This window comes from Elephas maximus, chromosome 3 (assembly GCF_024166365.1).
Source record: "Elephas maximus indicus isolate mEleMax1 chromosome 3, mEleMax1 primary haplotype, whole genome shotgun sequence".
In the NCBI taxonomy this organism is placed as follows: domain Eukaryota; kingdom Metazoa; phylum Chordata; class Mammalia; order Proboscidea; family Elephantidae; genus Elephas; species Elephas maximus.
Window position 1 is genome coordinate 95,222,595 of NC_064821.1, and position 23,352 is coordinate 95,245,946.

Sequence of the window (23,352 nt, forward strand, 5' to 3'; positions counted from 1 at the left end):
TAAACCAAAGACTCCGCAGCTCCCACTAAAAAACAACTTCCTTCCTTTAGAGCCTTACCTAGGATTTGCAGGGGGTGGGATGTAAGGCTGGTTTTTCTTCGTTTTACTTCTAAGTTGTTTATGAATTTCAGGACAATACGTTGGGTATTCTCTTGCTTGACATTCCCCCCCCCTTTTTTTGTTTTTTCGGGGGATGGGGGCTAAAAGTTTGGCAACTGTAGGAAGATTCTGTTATGATGTGAACAGTAGAGCCCCCCAAAAGTTAAGGTCAAAGACAAGTCCCTCTGTTTTGGGAAAGGTGTGCATGTATGTGTGCGCGCGCGTGCGTGCGCGCATGTGTGTGTGTTTGAAAAATGGTTTGTTCTGGGTCACTCTTCTTTCACCCAAACACAGTGTTGGGATTTGAAGGGATCCCCTCGAGTCCTGCGAGATGAAAACGAGGAGATGCCCTCACACTCCTGCCCTCAGGTGCAGAACCGAGTGACAGGAACATTCACGCACCTTACCGAGAGAAAGAAAAGATGTTGGGGCCTGAGGACTAGGGGCGGTGGGGACCAAGGGGTTTCCGTTCCCCGGGAGGCGTCTCCCGGGGCGAGAGCTGCGCGAGGAGCGCGGGGCTCCAGTCTCCCCCAGGCCGTCCTCCCGCCCGCTCGCGCCCCGCGCGGCCTCCGCAGTCCCAGCGCCGTAGCCAGGCGTGGGGTCCAGGGGGCGCTGTGGCCCAGCGGCGCCGGCGGCGCAGGCAGCAGGAGCGGCCGCGACTACGCTGGAGGCTTCGCGGAGGATCCTCGCGCGCAGCGCCTCGCTCGTCCCACCGCAGCCTTGCGCCCCCGGCCCGGCTCAGCGACGCTCCTCCGGGATCCGCGTGGCTGCGGCGGCCCGAGAGCCCGATGCGGCTCGGCGGGCTCTGGGCCCCAGCAGCAGCGGCGGCCACAGCCCCTTCAGGAGTGGGAGGCTCCGCGGCGGCGCCTGGGGCCGCGCCGGTGCCCTCCGGAGGAGGCTGCCAGCTCAGGGACAACCCCCCCGGCCATGCTGAGGCGGCGGCCGCTGCTCGAGGTGAGTGCGGCGCGACGCGGGTCGGGCTCGTCAGCCTCCCGCTGCCCGCGGGGGCCCCGGCGACCGCCCTCGGGCCGGGCGGACCGGGCGTCCTACCGCTGCGGCCGCCTCCCCCATCCCGCGGTTCTGGGGCCTCAGCCCTTCCTCTCCCCCCGCGTTCCCTGGGAGGCTGGAGGCGCTGGGGCGGGGGGAGGGGGGCGACTAGGCCCCAAGCCGCCGAGAAGCCCCAGCCCCGGCCTCCGTTCCGGCGCGGCCAGGCGTGTGGGGCTGGGGGCGAGCGGGGGCGCGGGAGCCCTTTGGGTTTGCCTGGGCGCGGGGCGAGCGCAGCCTCTTACCCCGGGCCCTGTACGTACATCCCAGAGGGAGGCAGAGGACGGCTGTTTGCAAACAGCCTTGGCTGCTCGCTCCCCACACCGAGTCCCGCAACGTCCCGCGGGGGGGGGGGGGGGGGAGGGAAGGAGATGAGAATTGGGGTGCGGAGAGTGGGGGGCTCTGAGAGGCCCTGGTGCTCCTGGAGTGTCATTTCCGGATCTGACTTGCTTGAGAAAAACCCTTTGCGTCTTATTTGAGGTGAAATGTCATCACCTGCCGGTAGCTTATCCCTGCCTTCTTGTATTACATCTTGACTCTTGTAAGCGCGGTCTGCCTTGGAGAAAGCCCCATCCCAGCTTTTGCGATGTTGTTTCCTATATAAATACTCGGTAATTATAAAAATATCTCTTTTTACAAAGGTCTGTCTTTCTCCCCTTCCCAGAATAAGAAATTTTGTAATGTTTCAGTCCACGGTACAAAAATGTTCCACCATAATAGATCCAGAGAAAGGATAAACAAGAGGATTTTTCTAAAAATCATACTGTTATTAGAAAAAGTACTGATGAAAATGGAATACCATGTTAGAGCAAAAATGATCTGTTCTGGTATTAATGTAAAAAAAAGTTGATTACAGTTTGATACCATAAATCAGATATTTGGATGTTTATGGTTTATAATAAATACGGTTACAGGTTATTCTTGTCTTCCTGTTACGTGTGTGAAGCTTGTAGGATTAAGTCGGTGCTTTTAAAACTTATAACATGAAAAAATATTCTTAATGTGCAAAATTTAAAGAAAGGTACTTGTGGGCTTTCAAGGAATAAAAATTAATAATGGACGAGAAATCAGCCATAATCCCGCAGTTAGTACATTTTGAGGGTCATTCAAAGTTTAAAGTGGGCTTGTACTGATGGTGATTTTTAATTATGATTTCTGGGTATTAGGTTCAAAGTTAACTTACAGTTCTGTTTTACTGTTTAAAACCCAGCCATTTTGATAACACCTAAAAATGTTTTACTAAATTACACTGCAACCATGGTTGAATTCATCAAATAAAACTTGGATTAACACGGGTAACTACCTCAAAGACTCCTCATTTCTCGTGCAGCAGAAGGAGCTCCTGAAGTCTAGGGAGGTTCAGTGTGCTAAACAGATTTTGAGGACCTATTAAAAAAAAAAATTTTTTTTTACTGAGTTAGGTAATGTAGCCCTGTATTATTTTCGTAAAATTTTGTTTAAATATTTCTAACTGTAAAAAATTGGTTTGATTAAAATTTATATTCGTTAGTCGAACTTAGGTTTTAAAAAGTTTGATTCAATTCTCAGTGTGTTTCTGAAGACCTCCAACGTTAGCATCAGCTGAGAGTGTGTATTAAGATATGCGAATTCCTGGCCCTTGAATCAGAATTTCTAGGGACGATGGTAGCCCAAGGGTCTTCATTTTATCAAGCTTCCTGATTCTTAGTTCTACTAAACTTTGAGAGTCACTGATAATGGAGTTTAAAGTTAACTAGCCTTGTGGAGCTGAAACAACCATCTCTGTTTTCTAACAAAGCTATCAATTTTAAATGGCATTACATTCATTTCTTGTGACAACAGATAATGGTGCTATAATCTTAGAAAGAAAAATAACGATATTTTGAGGGACAGTTGATTTGATCAACAAACATTTATTGACGGCCTACTGTGGTAAATGTGGTGTTATAGAAAGACACTTGGTCACTTACCTTGGCAGTTAATCTCCCTGGACCTCAATGTCATTGCCTATGAAATGAAGATGGTTGTTATACTTATCTTGCAAGACTTTCAGGGTGAATACATCAAGTGATGTGTCTGAAAAAGTTTTGTAAACTGCAAAAGATTTTTTATAAATTTTTATCTATTAAGTGCTAGGTGCTGCCTTAGGTGTTCTGGGAAACACAATAATGACCAAGGGCTCTGCTAGCAATTAGGTAATTGTGGAAGCAGGACATGTTTAATTAACTGTTACAAGGCAGGGTCGGACAGGTGTTGTTAATTGAGTGGAACATGCTAGATCTCTATTTAAGGCTTCTATCCCTAATCTGGAAACCCTGGTGGCGTAGTCGTTAAGTGCTACAGCTGCTAACCAAGAGGTCGGCAGTTCAAGTCCTCCAGGCGCTCCTTGGAAACTCTATGGGGCAGTTCTAGTCTGTCCTTTCGGGTCGCTATGAGTCGGACTCGACGGCAGTGGGTTTGGGTTTTGGATCCCTAATCTGGAGCCCTGGTGGCGCAGTGGTTAAGGGCTCGGCTGCTAACTAAAAGGTTGGCAGTTTGAATCCACCTATGGAAGCCCTATGAGGAAGTTATACTCTGTCTGTAGCGTCGCAGTGAGTCACAGTTGACTGGATGGCAACGTTGTTTGTTTTTAATTCCTAATCCAGTATCTTGCACTTTAGGAACATTAATAATACTTTTTAATGTATAGTCATTCCTTTCTCTTCCAATTTCCGATTCAGTGTGTCATTTTTTTAAGGAGATAATTGTATATGTTGCTTAGAAAGTGATACTTTTACATTAACTTCTTTAGAAAGACATAATGAGTGGAGATGATCCTGTTTCTTCCTCCGTTGCTAGACTACCACTGTCATTCTATTCAGTAAACTTTCCTTTGGACTGTGCTAGCCAGAGACTTGTTCCAATGCACAAAGTTGTTTAAAAGATCATTGCTTAGATTTGAACTTAAATTCTTACATACCTAAAGGGTATGTGTGTGTATGTTTTATGGTTGTTAATTGCACGGTGTGGTGCAGAGTATGGAATTAGATGTGGGCAGGACTCCTTACTACACCTCTTAGAGCAATGTAATACTTAGATTCTTAGTTTCTTCTTGATGTACAAATGGAGTAATAGTACCCCTCACAGGCAAGGAAACAGGTTTCATGAGATAAATGTAATTAAAAGCAATTAGCTTGGTGTTTGTCAAATAGAAGGTGCTTAATAAATGCTTATTTCCATTTTCCCTTTTGGGGAAAAACAAAAACAAAAACCAGACATTGAAATTTCTTATGACTTAAAACCTGGTAGCTTTAATTTTTTAGAGAAGGAGTCTACTTTTTTTTTTTTTAAATAGTATTTATTGTGCTTTAAGTGAAAGTTTACAAATCAAGTCAGTCTGTCACATATAAGCTTATATACACCTTACTGCATACTCCCATTTACTCTCCCCCTGATGAGTCAGCCCGCTCCCTCCTTCCAGTCTCTCCTCTTGTGACTGTTTTGCCAGTTTCTAACCCTCTCTACCCTCCCATCTCCCCTCCAGACAGGAGATGTCAATACAGTCTGAAGTGTCCACCTGATACAAATAGCTCACTCTTCATCAGCATCTCTCTCCAACCCATTGTCCAGTCCTTTCCATGTCTGATGAGTTGTCTTCGGGAATGGTTCCTGTCCTGGGCCAACAGAAGGTTTGGGGACCATGACCGCCGGGATTCTTCTAGTCTCAGTCAGACCATTAAGTCTGGTCTTTTTATAAGAATCTGGGGTCTGCATCCCACTGATCTCCTGCTCCCTCAGGGGTTCTCTGTTGTGCTCCCTGTCAGGGCAGTCATCGGTTGTGGCCAGGCACCATCTAGTTCTTCTGGTCTCAGGATGATGTAAGTCTCTAGTTCATGTGGCCCTTTCTGTCTCTTGGGCTCATAGTTATCGTGTGACCTTGGTGTTCTTCATTCTCCTTTGATCCAGGTGGATTGAGACCAATTGATGCATCTTAGATGGCCGCTTGTTAGCATTTAAGACCCCAGACACCACACTTCAAACTGGGATGCAGAATGTTTTCATAATAGAATTCATTTTGCCAATTGACTTAGAAGTCCCCTTAAGCCATATTCCCCAAACCACCGCCCTTGCTCCGCTGACCTTTGAAGCATTCATTTTATCCCGGAAACTTCTTTGCTTTTGGTCCAGTCCAGTTGAGCTGACCGTCCCTGTATTGAGTATTGTCCTTACCTTCACCTAAAGTAGTTCTTATCTACTAACTAATCAGTGAGTACCCCTTTCCCATCCTCCCTCCCTCCCGCCTCTCGTAACCACAAAAGAATGTGTTCTTCTTAGTTTATACTATTTCTCAAGATCTTATAATAGTGGTCTTATACAATATTTGTCCTTTTGCCTCTGACTAATTTCACTCAGCATAATGCCTTCCAGGTTCCTCCATGTTATGAAATGTTTCACAGATTCGTCACTGTTCTTTATCGATGCGTAGTATTCCATTGTGTGAGTGTACCATAATTTATTTAACCATTTGTCTATTGATGGACACCTTGGTTGCTTCCAGCTTTTTGCTATCGTAAACAGTGCTGCAGTAAACATGGGTGTGCATATATCTGTTCGTGTGAAGGCTCTTATTTCTCTAGGGTATATTCCGAGGAGTGGGATTTCTGGGTTGCATGGTAGTTCTATTTGTGACTTTTTAAGAAAACACCAGATAGATTTCCAAAGTAGTTGTACCATTTTACATTCCCACCAGCAGTGTATAAGAGTTCCAATCTCTCCGCAGCCTTTCCAACATTTATTATTTTGTGTTTTTTGGATTAACGCCAGCCTTATTGGAGTGAGATGGAATCTCATCGTAGTTTTAATTTGCGTTTCTCTAATGGCTAATGATCGAGAGCATTTTCTCATGTATCTGTTAGCTGCCTGAATATCTTCTTTAGTGAAGTGTGTGTTCATATCCTTTGCCCACTTTTTGATTGGGTTGTTTGTCTTTTTGTGGTTGAGTTTTAACAGAATCATATAGATTTTAGAGATCAGGCGCTGGTCGGAGATGTCATAGCTGAAAATTCTTTCCCAGTCTGTAGGTGGTCTTTTTACTCTTTTGGTGAAGTCTTTAGATGAGCATAGGTGTTTGATTTTTAGGAGCTCCCAGTTATCTGGTTTCTCTTCGTCATTTTTGGTAATATTTTGTATTCTGTTTATGCCTTGTATGAGGGCTTCTAAGGTTGTCCCTATTTTTTCTTCCATGATCTTTATCGTTTTAATCTTTATGCTTAGGTCTTTGATCCACTTGGAGTTAGTTTTTGTGCATGGTGTGAGGTATGGGTCCTGTTTCATTTTTTTGCAAATGGATATCCAGTTATGCCAGCACCATTTGTTAAAAAGACTGTCCTTCCCATTTAACTGTTTTGGAGCCTTTGTGAAATACCAGCTACTCATATGTGGGTGGATTTATGTCTGGATTCTCAATTCTGTTCCATTGATCTGTGTGCCTGTCGTTGTACCAGTACCAGGCTGTTTTGACTACTGTGGATGTATAATAGGTTGTAAAATCAGGTAGAGTGAGGCCTCCCACTTTCTTCTTCTTTTTTAGTAATGCTTTACTTATCCGGGGCTTCTTTCCCTTCCAGGTGAAGTTGGTGATTTCTTCATCACTTTAGAAAATGGCATTGGAATTTGGATCGAAAGTGCATTGTATGTATAGATGGCTTTTGGTAGAATAGACATTTTTACTATGTTAAGTCTTCCTATCCATGAGCAAGGTATGTTTTTCCACTTGTGTAGGTCCCTTTTAGTTTGTTGCACTAGCACTTTGTAGTTTTCTTTGTATAGGTCTTTTACATCTTTGGTAAGATTTATTCCTAAGTATTTTATCTTCTTGGGGGCTACTGTGAATGGTATTGATTTGGTAATTTCCTCTTCGATGTTCTTTTTGTTGATGTAGAGGAATGCAAGTGATTTTTGTATGTTTATCTTGTAACCTGAGACTCTGCCAAACTCTTCCATTAGTTTCAGTAGTTTTCTGGAGGATTCCTTAGGGTTTTCTGTGTATAAGATCATGTCATCCACAAATAGAGAAAATTTTACTTCTTCCTTGCCAATCCAGATGCCCTTTATTTCTTTATCTAGCCTAATTGCTCTGGCTAGGACCTCTAGCACAATGTTGAATAAGAGCGGTGATAAAGGGCATCCAGGAGTCTACTTTTGAAATTCGTTGAAATTTTTGATAGCATTTTTAAAAAAATTATGCTTTAAATGAAAGCTTACAAATCAAATCAGTCTCGTATAAGAATTTATATACACCTTGCTATGTACTTCTAGTTGCTCTCCCCCTAATGAGACAGCACAGTCCATCTCTCCACCATGTATTCCTTGTGTCCATTCAGCCAGCTTCTGACCTGCTCTTCCCTCTCGTTTCCCCTCCCGACAGGAGCTGTCCACCTAGTGTCATGTGTCTTCTTGAGCCAAGAAGCTCAAGATAAAGAGCAATTTTTATCCTAATTTATCACACATATTTTCCATTTCATTTTAGCTAGCAATTTAGCTATCGCCTCTGTGTAGGGCACACTTATTATAAATTATTCATTTTCACAGTTTTAGGTTGATCTTTGATTTTAGTTGTGTGTACCTGACCTACATTATATAGAGCAACATTCTTATTGAAAGATATATAGTGGCAGGTAATGAATAGAAATAGTTCATATACTTAGTTTCTAAAAAATCATGTCAGATTATTAAGTTTTCATAATTTAAGAATTATGGAGTCTTCAAAATTTAGGCTTTTCCTTACAAACTACAATAGTTTAGAACTAGATTTTATAACCTGTCAGATATGGGTTCCAGTCTTACAGCCTATATGACTTGGACAGTTTCTTACCCCTTTTAACCTCAGTTTACTCTTACATAAAATGAGACTGGTAATACCTACTTCGTAGGATTATTTGTGAGGATTAAATGATACAATGTGTGAATCAGAGCTCTAATTTAGTCCCATGAGTCCTGGTAAACCAGAATTACTCTGGAAGTGGAAAATGTATTTCTTGTTTACTTCTCTTTGAGTTTTGAAAGAGTTGGAAGGATCATTAATTATTTATATGGTTTACTACTGAAAAATAAAGTCAGCACGATCAGTTTTGAAGTATTAGAGATTGCTAAGTTAAAGGAACCAAGGTCTTACTTAGTAGGGTTAGAATTTTAATGGTACAGTTAGAATGTCTTGTGCTTTCTTTTTTTTTTTTAATTGTGCTTTAGTTTCTTAGTGAACAATTAGTACACATATTTTTTGTGATATTGGTTGCCAACCCTGCGACGTGTCAACACTCTCCCCTTTTTGACCTTTCTTATGCTTTCTAATTTTCAATGAATTTTATTTAATAAGGTAAATAATTTGAAATAAAATACATTGAAAATGCTATTTATATTTCCTGTTTTACTAATTATGTGAAACTTAAAATTTTTTTCTTTTGAATTATTGTAATTTACGTAATTTACGTTGTTATTGTTAGCTGCCCTTGAGTCAGCTCCAGACTCATGGTGACCTCATGCACAACTCAGCTAAATGCCACCTGGTCCTGCACTATCCCCATGATGAGTTGCAAATCAGACCATTGTGATCCACAGGGTTTTTGTTGGCTAATTTTCAGAAATAGATCTCCACACCTTTCTTCCTGGTCTGTCTGGAAGCTCCACTGAAACTTGTTTAGGATCATAGTGATAGGATCCAGAGCAAGTAAGCAGGCCTTGCCAAATCTACATTTATATATTGGATGCGGGCCATACCCCCGAGGAAACGTTCCTTACAACTGGCTGATCACATCAGATCACATCATGGAGGATGACTACATCGTTATGTAACTGCCAAACTATATCATTACATAATTGCCAAACTACATCATTACATAACTGACAAACTACATCATTACATAAACTGCCAAACTAAGAATCATGGCCCAGCCAAACTGACACACAAGCTTAACCATTACAAAGAGGAAATCTTTATGGATACATTGAAATCAAGAAAAAGTCATTGGATTCATATTGAGCAAGGGAAATGTATGTTGATGGGAATCTTGAAGCACTTGGGATTTTATATTACAGAGCTATTTGTAAAGATCTTAAAATTTTCTCTGTAAATTGTCTTTTAGTTTAAAATCCTTACATTTATTTACTTAAAAAAAAAAACTTTTTAAATGCTTTTGTGGCCTTAGGCTTTTGGCTATCGTAATTTCTTTAGTTGGTATTTCCATAGTAATTTGCCACGTTTTCCTTCTTTCTTAATTATGATCATATATATCCTTAAGGATATGACGATACTCTTTGTTTTGTTTTTAACTGTGCATAAGGTGAACGTTTACAGCTCAAGTTAGTTTTGCATACAAAAATTTAAGTCTGTTGAAGTTTTTAAAATAGAGAATTATTAAATCCATGCCCTAGATTTTTAAAATTAATAAAACTTAAGTGGTAATTTATTAACTTTTGAGGGAAGGAGTCTTAGGAGACAAGACCTAAGCAAATGGCAAAATGAGTATAGAAATTTCCATCTCTCGTCTATGTTTGTTTTGCTGTGGTGGCTTGTATGTTGCTGTGATACTGGAAGCTGTGCTACCGGTATTTCAAATACCAGCAGGGTCATCCATGGTAGACAGGTTTCAGCAGAGTTTCCAGGCCAAGACAGATTACGAAGAAGGACCTAGCAGTTTACTTCCGAAAAAAATAGCCAGTGAAAACCGTATGAAAAGCAGCGGAACGTTGTCTGATGTAGTGCTGGAAGATGAGCCCCTCAGGTCGGAAGGCACTCAGAATACAACTGGGGAAGAGCTGCCTCCTCAAAATGGAGTTGACTGTAATGACGTGGATGGAGTTAAGCTTTTGGGACTTGCGTTTGTTGATGTGGCACAACTTAAAATGAGAAGAAACAGTTGCAAACATCCGTTAACAATTGGAATGCAGAACGTATGAAGTATGAGTCTAGGAAGATTGGATGTTGTCAAAATTGAAATGGAACATGTAAAGATAGGTATCGTGGGCATTAATGAGATGAAATGGACTGTAATTGGCCATTTTGAGTTGGACAGTCATATGGTCTACTATGCCAGGAATGACAAACTGAAGACAAATGATGTTGCACTCATTGTCAAAAAGAACATTTCAAGATCTATTCTGAAGTACAACACTGTCAGTGATAGTATAATATCCATACCCCTAGAAGGAAGATCAGTTAATACAATTATTATTCAAATTTACGCACCAACCACTAATATCAAAGATGAAGAAATTGAAGATTTTTATCAACTTCTGTAGCCTAAAATTGACCAAACATGCAAGCAAGATGCATTGATAATTACTGGTGTTTAAACACAAAAGTTGGAAACAAGAAGTAGTTGGAAAGTATGGCCTCGGTGATAGAAATGATGCTGGAGATCACGTGATAGAATTTTGCAAGAGCAACGACTTCTTCATTGCAGATACCTTTTTTCGACAACATAAACAGTGACTACACACGTGGACCTCACCAGATGGAAAACACAGGAATCAAATTGACTACATCTGTGGAAAGAGATGATGATATCAGCAGTCAGAACAAGGTGGGGGCCGACTGTGGAATGGACCATCAGTTGCTCATATGCAAGTTCAAGTTGAAGCTGAAGAAAATTAGAGGAGCCAAAATACAACCTTGAGTATATCCCACTGGAACTGAGAGACCATCTCAAGAATGAAGCCCTGGTGGCACAGTGGTTAAGAGATACTGCTGCTAACCAAAACGTCAGGAGTTCGAATCCACCAGCTGCTTCTTAGAAACCCTATGAAGCAGTTCTCCTCTGTCCTATAGGGTTGCTATGAGTCAGAATCGACTTGACAGCAACAGTTTTTTTTTTTTTTTTCCGTCAAGAATAGATTTGATGCATTGAACAACCGAAGACCAGATGTTATAGAATGACATCAAGGACATCCTACATAAAAAAAGCAAGAGATCATTAAGAAGACAGGAAAGAAAGAAAAGACCAAGAAGAATGTCGAAAGAGACTCTAAACTTGCTCCTGAAGGAAAAGTAGCTAAAGCGAACAGAAGAAATATCCGGTAAAAGTGCTGAACAGAAGATTTCAAAGGGTGGCTAGAAAAGACAAAGTATTATAATGAAATATGCAAAGACTTGGAGTTAGAAAACCAAAAATGAAGAACATGCTTGCCATTTTTAAAACTGAAAAGACTGAAGAAAAAATTCAAGCCTTGAGTTGCAGTACTGAAGGAGTCTCCTGGCAAAATATTAAATGATGCAGGAAGCATCAAAAGAAGGTGGAATAAATACACAGTTACTACCAAAAACAATTGTTCAACATTCATCCATTTTAGGAGGTAGCACATGATCAAGAACTGATGTACTGAAGAAGTCCAAGCTGCACTGAAGGCATTGGTGAAAAACAAGGCTCCAGGAATTGACAGAATACCAACTGAGATGTTTCAATGAAGGAACGCAGCACTGGAGGTGCTCATTTGTCTGTGCAAAGAAACTTGGAAGACAGCTACCTGGCCAACCAACTGGAAGAGATCCATATTCGCACCCATTCCAAAGAAAGGTAATCCAGCAGAATGTGGAAATTATCGAACAATATCATTAATATTACATGCAGGTAAAATTTTTCTGAAGATAATTAAAAACAGTTGCAGCAGTATATTGACAGGAACTGCCAGAAATTCAAGCTGGATTCAGAAGAGGGCATGAAACAAGGGATATCCATTGCTAATGTCAGGTGGATCTTGACTGAACGCAGAGAATACTAGAAAGATGTTTACTTGTGTTATATTGACTATGCAAAGGCATTAGACAGTGTGAATCATAACAAATTATGGATAACATCGTGAAGAACGGGAATTCCAGAACACTGAATTTGTGCTCATACAGAACCTGTGCATAGACCAAGAGGTAGTTGTTTGAACAGAACAAAGGGATGCTTTGTGATGTAAAGTCAGGAAAGGTGTGCATCAGGGTTGTATCATTTCACCATATTTATTCAGTCTGTATGCTGAGTGAATAATCCGAGAAGCTGGATTATATGAAGAACGGAGCATCAGGATTGGAGGCTCATTAACAACCTATGTTATGCAGGTGACACAATCCTGCTTGCTGAAAGTGGAGACTTGTACTGATGAAGATCAAAAGACTACAGCCTTCACTATGGATTGCACCTCCACATAAAGAAATAAAAATCCTCACAACTGGACCAATAGGCAACATCATGAATAAATGGAGAAAAGATTGAAGTTGTCAAGGATTTCATTTTACTTGGATCCACAATCAGTGCTCTTGGAAGCAGCAGTCAAGAAAGCAAACGATATATTGCATTGGCCGAGTGGTCTGCAAAAGACCTCTTTAAAGTGTTAAAAAGCAAAGATGTCATTTTAAGGACTAAGGTGTGCATAACCCAGCTATGATATTTTAGTTGCCTCGTGCATGCGAAAACTGGACAGTGAATAAGGAAGAACGAAGAATTGCTGCCTTTGATTTATGGTGTTGACGAAGAATATTGAATATATCATGGACAGCCAGAATAACAAACAAGTCTGTCTTGGAAGAAATACAGCCAGAGTGAGGACTTTGTCTCATGTACTTTGGACATGTTATCAGGAGGGACCTGTTCCTGGAGGAGGACATCATGCTTGGTAAAGTAGAGGGTCAGAGAGAAAGAGGAAGATCCTCAATGCGATGAATTGACACAGTAGCTGCAACAATGGGCTCAAGCATAACGATTGTGAGGATGATCAAGGACCAGGCAGTTTTTTGTTCTGTGAGTTGCTGTGAGTCTGAAAAGACTCTAGGGCACCTAATAACAAGAACAACAAAGTGTACAATTCAAGGACTTTTAGTATATTCTCAGTTGTGCAAATATTGCTACCCTTTAATTAAAAAAAAAAAAAAAATTTTTTTTAATTTTATTTTAAATTTTAGAACGTTTTCATCCTTCCAAAAAGAAACCTATACCCATTAGCATTCGCACTGGGTTATCTCCCTAGTCCCTTAGCTCTAGGAAACCTAATTATAATATGTGACCAACTTCTTTGATTTAGCATAATGTTTTTAAGATTCATCCATATCGTACATGTAATGTTCTTCATTCAATTTTATTGTTGAGTTATATTCCGTTGTATGGATATACCACATTTTACTTACCCATTATCAGTTCATGGAAATTTAGTTTTCACTTTTTGGCTAGTATGAATAATATTGCACGTTTCTGTGCAAGTTACTGTATACACTTATGTTTTCATTTCTCTTGGGTATTCATATGCCTAGGAGTGAAATTGTTGGGCTGTATGGCTGTGAGTCAGGATCGACTTGACAGCACTGGGTTTATGGTAACTCTGGAGCCTTGGTGGCGCAGTGGTTAAGACCTCGGCTGCTAACCAAAACGTCGGCAGTTTGAATCTACCAGCTACTCCTTGGAAACCCTATGAGGCAGTTCTACACTGTCCTATAGGATTGCTGTGACTTGGAGTCGACTTGACGGCAATGGGTTTTTTTTTTTTTTTTAATAATTTTTATTGTGCTTTAAGTGAAAGTTTACAAATCAAGTCAGTCTCTCACACAAGATCCCATATACACCTTGCTACACACTCCCAATTACTCTCCCCCTAATGAGACAGCCCCACTCTCTCTTTTCGTGTCCATTTCGCCAGATTCTAACCCCCTCCACCCTCTCATCTCCCCTCCAGGCAGGAGATGCCAACATAGTCTCAAGTGTCCACCTGGTCTAAGAAGCTCACTCCTCACCAGGATCCCTCTCCAACCCATTGTCTGGTCCAATCCATGTCTGAAGAGTTAGCTTCCGGAATGGTTCCTGTCCTGGGCCAACAGAAGGTCGGGGGGCCATGACCACTGGGGTCCTTGTAGTCCTAGACCCTTAAGTCTGGTCTTATGAGAATTTGGGGTCTGCATCCCACTGCTCTCCTGCTCCCTTATGGGTTCTCTGTTGTGTTCCCTGTCAGGGCAGTCATTGGTTGTAGCCGGGCACCATCTAGTTCTTCTAGTCTCAGGATGATGTAGTCTCTGGTTCATGTGGCCCTTTTTGTCTCTTGGGCTCGTAATCGCCTTGTGTCCTTGGTGTTCTTTATTCTCCTTTGATCCAGGTGGGTCGAGACCAATTGATGCATCTTAGATGGCTGCTTTCTAGTGTTTAAGACCCGAGACACCACACGTCAAAGTGGGATGCAGAATGTTTTCTTAATAGATTTTATTATGCCAGTTCACTTAGATGTCCCCTGAAACGATGGTCCCCAGACCCCTGCCCCTGCTACACTGGCCTTCGAAGCATTCAGTTTATTCAGGCAACTTCTTTGCTTTTGGTTTAGTCCAGTTGTGCTTACATCCCCTTTATTGTGTGCTGTCTTTTCCTTCACCTAAAGTAGTTGTTATCTACTATCTAATTAGTGAATGCCCCTCTCCCACCCTCCCTCCCTCCCCCCTCTGGTAACCACAAAAGAATGTTTTCTTCTCACTTTAAACTGTTTCTCAAGTGCTTATAATAGTGGTCTTACACAATATTTGTCCTTTTGCAACTGACTAATTTCACTCAGCATAATGCCTTCCGGGTTCCTGCATGTTATGAAATGTTTCACAGATTCCTCACTTTTCTTTATCGATGCGTAGTATTCCATTGTGTGAATATACCATAATTTATTTATCCATTCATCCGTTGATGGGCACCTTGGTTGCTTCCAGCTTTTTGCTGTTGTAAACAGTGCTGCAATAAACATGGGTGTGCATATATCTGTTCGTGTAAAGGCTCTTATTTCTCTACGATATATTCCAAGGAGTGGGATTGCTGGATGGTATGGTAGTTCTATTTCTAGCTTTTTAAGGAAGCGCCAAATCGATTTCCAAAGTGGTTGTACCATTTTACATTCCCACCAGCAGTGTATAAGTGTTCCAATTTTTCCACAGCCTCTCCAACATTTATTGTGTTTTTTGGATTAATGCCAGCCTTGTTGGAGTGAGATGAAATCTCATTGCAGTTTTGATCTGCATTTCTCTAATGGCTAATGATCGTGAACATTTCCTCATATATCTGTTAGCTATATGTCTACCTGAGTGTCTTCTTTAGTGAAGTGTCTATTCATATCTTTTGCGGCAGTGGGTTTTTTATGGTAACTCTGTGTGTAGCCATTTGAGGAACTGCCAGACTTTTTTACAAAGCACCTGCACCATTTTACATTGCTATCAACACAGTATGAGGATTCCTTTTTTTCTACATCCTTACCAACACTTGTTATTAAATTTTTTTTTTAATTGCAGCCATCCTAGTGGGTTTGAAGTGGTAAAGTAAGGTTCTAATTGAGATTTATAACTTTTATTACAGTCATTAGGTAAATTGTTGAAGGTTTTATTGTAGATAAATTGCCAGATTCTTTGATGACAAGGAGCCTTTGGCTTGAAGATAAAAGAGGCTAACTTTGTAGTCTCCTGTTTAGTAAACAGTGAACTCAGTGGAACTGGTTAACCACTTTGGGTAGTGATGGGGATGGTGGTGGTACAGGGACTTCAACTGTATGAAAGGTTGTCTTCTAAGAATATTTCTTAACCAAAGTAAGCCCTAAATTTAGTAGTTTTCCTTTACCTCTGCTAAAACATTTCTAAAAATTAGTAGGAGTCCAGTTGCATACTTAGCCATTAACATTTCTGAGTGCTCTGATCTGGCTAATTTTAAGGATTGCTATTACATTTTATTACATCTCAATGATATGTAATTCTATGTAAATACAGATTAGTCATTGTTCTTTATTCTTATATGTAGAATACTCCTTTATCCTTTGTTCCCATTCAAAATATTTAAGCTTTTCTATGAGGTTTTGTAGGACTTAGTTCAAAGTCAGCAATAATGGCTTGTTTCTAAAGTTTTTTCAAACCCGTTAGGAAATACTGCAGGGAGCCATTGTTTTCTTAAAGGAAGTACAAATTCTGGGCCTTCATCTTCACTGCAGTGGAATGCCCATAGTATTTTCCCACTTGATTAAGATCACCTTCAGAACCATTAATGCTGATTTTGAACTGAGCTGAAAGGCTTGCGCTAGTTATACAGCCTTTTAGTTGCCATAATTTCCGTATAGAGTTACAAAACAGCAGCTCTAGAGCCTTTTCGGTGGGGCTAATGAAAAGGTATACATTTCTTTTTGTAATATGTTTCTTTTCTAACCTCTCATGTTAAGGTTTGGTATTTTAACTGCCAGAATTCGTTTTATTAAAACGAAGAGAGAGTGAATAATATATGTCTTTATTATTATTTCATTGTACAATAGAGTATCTAAAAATTCTCTTTATTAAATAAGTCAAGCAAGCAGTATCAAAATTTTGTGAAAACATTCTCTCAGGGCTTATGTAAACTTTACTTTCGTCTCCATTTTTTATTATCAATTAAGCAAGAGAAACAACCCCTAAAAGGTAAGTGTAGTGTTGCCAATTTCAGAAAAACCTTAAAACTTCAAAATGCATTATGTAGGCCTTTTTATGATTCTAATGATGCAATAACTGCCCATAGATTTTTTTTATTAGTAGCTGAGATTAATTATTTTTGAAGTTATTTTGAGGCCACTCTTGGAAGTTTCTCTTCAATGCCTAAAAAACAAGGTGAGATTTCTGTAACCTGGCAGGCAGCCCTTCCTGATTTGGTTCCAAACATATCTTTTCTCACTCTCATTTCTGCATGCTCTACTATTCAGTCATTCCAAGATTCCAGGTTTACAAAGCTTTCCTTGATTTCTTTTACGTTGTATTACTTATTTGTGTAATATAAAAGCTTTGCCTATAGCATGGCAGATTCCTTCTGGGTGTTTTATGTATATTATTCCTAAATTTTACAGTTACCTTATAATATCCATAATCTTTGGCCTATTTTACAGCTGAGACTTGGAGAGTTTTATTGACTTTCCTAAGTCCACATACATGACTCAAACTCACATTTCTCTGACTACAAAGTCCGCATTCTTTTTTAATCATGTGAACCTCCCATGTGTCTGTGTCTGTTTTATCTTGGATCTTCCATTGTGCTTTAGAAAGTATTCGTATTAGGAGAGCACAGGCTTAGTTGATTGCTTTGGTGGATGTTTGCCTCTGAAGTATACTAACATGTAGCAGTTTGTGTAAGAAGTCTGTGTGTGTGTGTGTGGGTTTTAGGAATTTCAGGTTTCCTATACTTGGTATTTTTGAATGATAAATGCCCAATTTGCTGTTATTAGAAGAATATACTAACTGATCTCTGGATCTCAGTTCTCTGATTAGAGAACAAATGGTGAACTAAATATTAAGACCCTTCCACATTAAATGGAGCCCTAGTTGCACAGTGGTTAAGAGCTTGGCTGCTAACCAAAAAGGTTGGCAGTGTAAAATCTACCAGGCGCCCCTTGGAAATCCTATGAGGCAGTTCTACTGTGTTCTACAGGGTTGCCATGAGTCAGAATTGACTCAATGGCAGCGGGTTTGGTTTTTGTTTTTTCCACATTTAATATTCAATTCAGTATTTCTAAAGGAGAACTGAATGAGTAGATTACATGTAGACAACTCCGGGTAATGGTGATAAAATGTCATTGATGAAGTAATGGAATTGGTGGGGAGGAGGACTAAAGAAGCTGTAAACTCTGTCTGGGACTGAATAGGGAACCAAGACCAAGGGATTGTAATTTACATAAAAGTTTTCCCTGAAGAGAATATACTTCTGAGTAAGAACACTGAAACTTTGGGAATCAGCTACATGAATAATCTGTGGCTGAGGCCACTTCTTCTCTAGCTGTTGTTGGATGCCATCGAGTTGATTTTGAGTAGGACCGCTCTCTGGATTTTCTTGGCTATAATCTTTACAGAAGCAAATCGCCAGGTCTTTCTCCCAAAGAGCCACTGGGTGGGTTTGAACCGCCAGCCTTCTGGTTAGCAGCCAAGCACTTAACCATTGTGCCCTTTTTTCTGTCCTTTCTTGTGATTGCGTGTGTGTGTGTGTTTAAGAAGAACATATCTAGAAGCTATGTTGTATGAAAATATCCAGGTCACCAGTAGCATACTTGAAATAATTAAAGCTTTCATAATACCCATAAAGTGAGAACTCTGTAATTAAAATGTGGCCCCATTATTATAGATCTTCAGAGATTTTGTTTCTAAAGCAAAGGAGGGCATGCTTTGCATTCAAAAGTATGAAATACATTTTGGTGATAAAACTTTTAAATAGAGATGCTCATATTGAAATACAGATAGACAAGCAAGTTTTGACTATCTGGAAAATTGTTAACTAGCTAGAAAATTGTTATCTTTCACCTTATTAGCTTCTTCTGGAATCCTTGGATCAGTCAGTCTTGACTTGAGAGAGAAATCATCTTAGATCAGGATTTCTAAAGGATCAAGGAAGTGTTCTTTAATCATACAAGTTTCAGTTTTCTTCGGTCCTCCTTATTCATTTTCCAGCTTTTGCATGCATATGAGGCGATTGAAAATACCATGACTTTGGTCAGGTGTACCTCAGTCCTCAAAGTAGCATCTTTGCTTTTCAGCACTTTAAAGAGAGCTTTTGCACCAGATTTGTCCAATGCAATACGTTGTTTGATTTCTCGACTGTTGCTTTCACGGGCATTGACTGTGAATCCAAGTAAAATGAAATCCTTAACAACTTCAGTCTTTTCTCCGTTTATCATGATTTTGCTTATTGGTCCAGTTGTGAGGATTTTTGTTTCTTTACGTTGAAGTGTAATCCACAGAAAGGCTGTAGCCTTTGATCTTCATTAGTAAGCACTTCAAGTCCTTTTTGCTTTCAACAAGCAGGATTGTGTCATCTGTATATTGCAGGTTGTTAATGAGTGTTCCTCCAATTTTGATGCCCCATTCTTCTTCATGTAGTCCAGTTTCTCAGATTATTTGCTCAGCATACAGATTGAATAAGTGTGATGAAAGCATATAATCCTGACACACACCTTTCCTTGGGCCATAATAGTTCTCATTGCGTCTTCCACCATCCAGTCTAAATTCCCTTTGCCCTCGGTTGTCATCTCTGCTGGTCTTGGTCGTTTACCTGTCAGTCTGACCCAAACCCTCATTTCTGAGAGCTCTGAGAACCATATGCTTCTCAGGCTGGAGTGGTAGCATTTGTCCATTTACATTCAAGGTTGAGCAACGGAGTATACCAAGAGATACCCAAGTGGATCATCTGAGTTGCATACGTATTCCTTCTTGCCCCATTGTGTAACAGCGGCCCTATTTGCTTCTGCTGATCAGGGTTAATTAACTTGCCAAGATGGTGACTCCTCTTCTTGTGTGCTGATGCCTGGATACAAGGAATTTCAAACACTCAGATTGCAGCTGTAGCTTGTAGTTCAGTGCGACTCTTAATGTGTTCACAAGAGTATGCCCTCCTTGAGCGCTAGGACCTCTAACTGTGAAAAGCCTGTGTTGCGGGAATGGGAAGCACAAAGTCCTCCAGTGGATCATTGGGAATGATGATAAGTGGGGGCCATTTATGCTTCTACCTCTTGGTTCCTGGACCCATATTTTCTACCTTCTGGGGACATAGTCTCTGAATCAGTGCATATACCACATCCCAGAGGATTAACACCCTGTTTTTGCCTCTAAGCTGGCACATCAGCCATGCCTTTAGGAGGCCATTGCAATATTCTGTAAAGTCGGCTGCTTTGGTATGATGCTGTTGTGTGGTATGTCCAGAGGACATATCACATGGTCCTCCTACCACAGCTCCTTCACTGTGAAGTGGTTTCCTTGGTTGGATGCCGATATTATGTGGGATTCCATGTCTGTGGACCAGGTACTTTTTAAGCCCTTCTTTAGTGGTGCTGACTGTCTCTATGGGCAGGAAAAGCAAACCCATACTGGGAATAAGTATTCCTATGAGAATCTGTCTCTGGTCCTTATGAGGTAGAAGGACACAATGTAGTTAACTTGCCTCCTAGTGACTGCTTGAGGCATGGTGCCATATTGGGGAATCATTTTTGGTCTCTGTTGCTGACAGGTTGGATATTTAAAGGTGGCAGTAGCCTGATTAGGCCTTGATAAGTGGGAGTCCATTCTGGTGGATCTACAAATAACCTTCATTTCTGCCATAGTGACCACTTCATTCATGTCCCCATCTTGACAGTTGTGAGGTAGCTAATGTCAGTTGCCTGAGTAATTTTGTCTACTGGGTTTTTCAGTTCTCTTCTGCAATGCTTTCTGGTTGGCATTAACATGTGAGACAAAGATTTTCATGTTTCACTCCCACTCCCATATGTTTGCTTATTTGCGTCCACTCCTACTCCTTGTCTCCGTCTTCCAGTCTTTAAAGGTCCGTGACCAGCTGGCCAGTCCATTTGCCATTGCCCATGATTCTATATATTCTCATTTCAGGACTTTCTTTCTGCACAGAGTCCATGACCAGATGTACCACTTGAAGTACCATCCGTTAGGAAGATTTTCCCTTTCCACTGTCAAGGTCATCCCAAGTGTGGCTGTATAATGAAGCTGTTGTCTCTTTTCGGCTTGTACCCACACACTGAGATGACGTACTTATAAGCCAAGGTTTGACTTTTTCCTTCTCAGTTTGCCGTGTAGGAGCCACAAAAAACTACAGATGTGAGCTGAGAAAGGGATGCTGGTACAACTGTGGTGGGTGTTAGGGAGGTCTCAGCTACTTGATTTTGCAGTTTACTTATACTTTTGGTCCTACTTGGGCTGAATTCTTGGTGTACTATTTCTATCTTACAATGGATTGTTGCTGAATCTACCAGAGTTTGACTTGGAGAGTTGTACTGAATCTGGCTCATTATGGGCAGTTCTGGACACATGGTGCCCCATAGTCAAATGTTCTCTCTCTTATCGGGGCGAATAGTACACCAGGAGCTGTTTTTCTAACAGCATGCCTTTCCTTCAGAACTCCCGGGGCCTGCATTGTAATTCTCCCACTGGGGCTTGCCATAAACTCCACACTGGGTCTTTTGCTCACCATTTATATCTCCAACACCGCAGGAACTGCTCAAACTACAGCCTGGACCTAATGCAGGGTTGTTTCCCCCACTCAAATCTGGCAGCTTTCATGTTACCCAAGATAAGGACCACAGCAGTATTCCTATGTGTAGAATGTGTTGCTTCTGGAATCTGAAAAAGTCTACCAGACATTGTGCTTCCTTTTGTGTGTGGGGGGGGCAGGGGGGAAGGGGAGGCAGGGAGGGTTGGGTGCAAGATGCAACAGTTTGCCTTTTGCTTTGGAGGGGATTTGTTGGCATGACCCTGACCACCAGATTCACTAAAGTGGCAGGTCCCTGAATATTTGTAGGGTTCTTCCTCTACCCTCTGGGGCACATGTATTTTACCAAGTCCTTCAGCATGCTAATCACCTCATCGACTTTTTGCTCATCTTTTATGATCAACATGGTGCTATTGATTTAATGGATCAATGTGCTGCTCTGAGTCCAGATCTCTTCAGAGTACAGTATGTATATTATGACAGTAGGAGAGTTAACAGCCCTGAGGCAAAACTGTGAATGCGTATTCTTGTTTATTCCACATGAAAGTGTACTGTTCCTTATTCTCTTTTCTGATTGGAATAGAAAAGAAATCATTTGCACAATCAATGGCTGCATGCCATATACCTTTTTAAGGCTACATTTTTCTGCTCTAGCAAACCTACTACGTCCTGCTGGTTGTGGCTACTACTTGGTTGAACTTTTGTGTTAGTCTAATCGTTTCCCAGGATTGAAGTTCAGGGGCCAGACAGGTGAATTAAATAGACATATGGAAAGGAACACTGCTCCTGAATCTTTGAGATCCTTCAGGGTGACCCTGTGTAGTCTCTGCCGTTAACTCTCACCACTTCCCTCTATACGTTATTGTTTTTGATTTACTATCTTGGCTAGGGGGTGGAGCGACAATTTCAGAAGCTTTCACTTGACCTTTCTCCCTATGATAGCTCTTATTCCACAGGCCAAGGACCCAGGGTAGGGATTAACCAACTGTCAAGTATGCCAGTCCCATTTATACATTCAGGGACTGGGGAAATGACTACTGGGTGAGTACATGGACCAGTGGACCCATTGTAAGACGGACTTTGGCCAGGATTCCCACTTACTACTTGGCACCTTTTTTCTTCTCCTGTAATAAGGCTGTGGTGATGCCCAGGTCTCTGAATGTTAATGTCAGCTGAGACCCCATGACCAATAGTCGTTGAAATGTTTGAGTATTTCCCTTTCCCCACTGTAGCTGCCAGTATGATGATAACTGTGGTCCCCTAGCTTCTAGTGTTTAAAACACCACCTGGCAGCTATTGCTTCAGGGCCCCATCATCCCTATTGATATCAATGAACCAAACTCTGTGACAGCTTCCCCTTTAGAGGAGAGTCACCACTGAACTTGTCAGTGGGGCTAGTGCCCCTCTCACCAGTGTATTCCTCATGGCCTTGATGAATGGTATGTCCCATGGGCCCACTTGTGGAACATAATCCTCTGGTAGGTCTACTGATCTCACATAATATTTCACTCTGGAATACCCACTTTCCTGAGCCTCTTAATCTCGTCCTCTACTCTGTGTCAGTTCAGGCATTTCAGCTTCACTCAGTACGGGCCATCATTTTTTCTAGGCTTGTAGGAGCCACACTGGCAGTGAGCTTGCACTATCCCCAGGTCCTTGCAATGGTGTTAATTCTTGTATCTGGAGATGTTGCCTCCCACGTCAAACTTTACCTTATTCAGTCTAATGTTCCAGCCTCCTTGATTAAGCATCATCGAAATCCAGCACCCTGGGTATTCCACCTGATCTGTTGGATAGTATATGCTGGCTAATTCTTGCAGCTCCTTTGGAGTATTGTCTCTTTTCTCCCTTATTAGGCCCAAGATGTCCTTGGCAGGGTTATGCTGTGATTTAACATTAGTTATTATCATGTCAGTAGCAGCAGAGATGGGGCAGATCCTGAGGGGAGCTCTTCTTACCTTGTAGGGGAGAGGCCTCTAAAGTGTGTTTCTGCACGTGGGGAGTGCTATCCTTGTCCCTGAAGATGCTGAGAGTTCAAAGGAGCCTGGAGAGTCAAATTCTTTGGGAGTAGCCACCTGAGATGTCCTTTTCTTATCCATCAGGCTTCCAGGTTTTCTAAACCAGGCTCCTGATCTTGACGTAACAGATCTGCCCTTTGAAGCATTGCCTCTATGCTGAGTTTGGTTATTTTTCTGCTCTCCTGCTGTAGGTGATAAGGACCTCTTTGTGAGCTACTAAAGAGCCTTCACACTTAAAGTTTGAAAATCTTCATGCT

The 23,352-nt window shown here is 41.3% G+C and overlaps 1 protein-coding gene across 3 annotated transcripts in view; it reads left to right on the top strand.

Moving 5' to 3' along the window:
- The first annotated feature begins 728 nt into the window (after positions 1-728).
- ZFYVE9 (zinc finger FYVE-type containing 9) overlaps positions 729-23,352 on the top strand; it is a 230,502-nt gene continuing 207,878 nt past the window's right edge. For all 3 annotated transcript variants that reach the window (XM_049875155.1, XM_049875153.1, XM_049875157.1), the window contains exon 1: positions 729-1,053. The gene's annotated coding sequence lies outside the window, so the exon portion shown is untranslated. The remainder of the gene's footprint in view (positions 1,054-23,352) is intronic.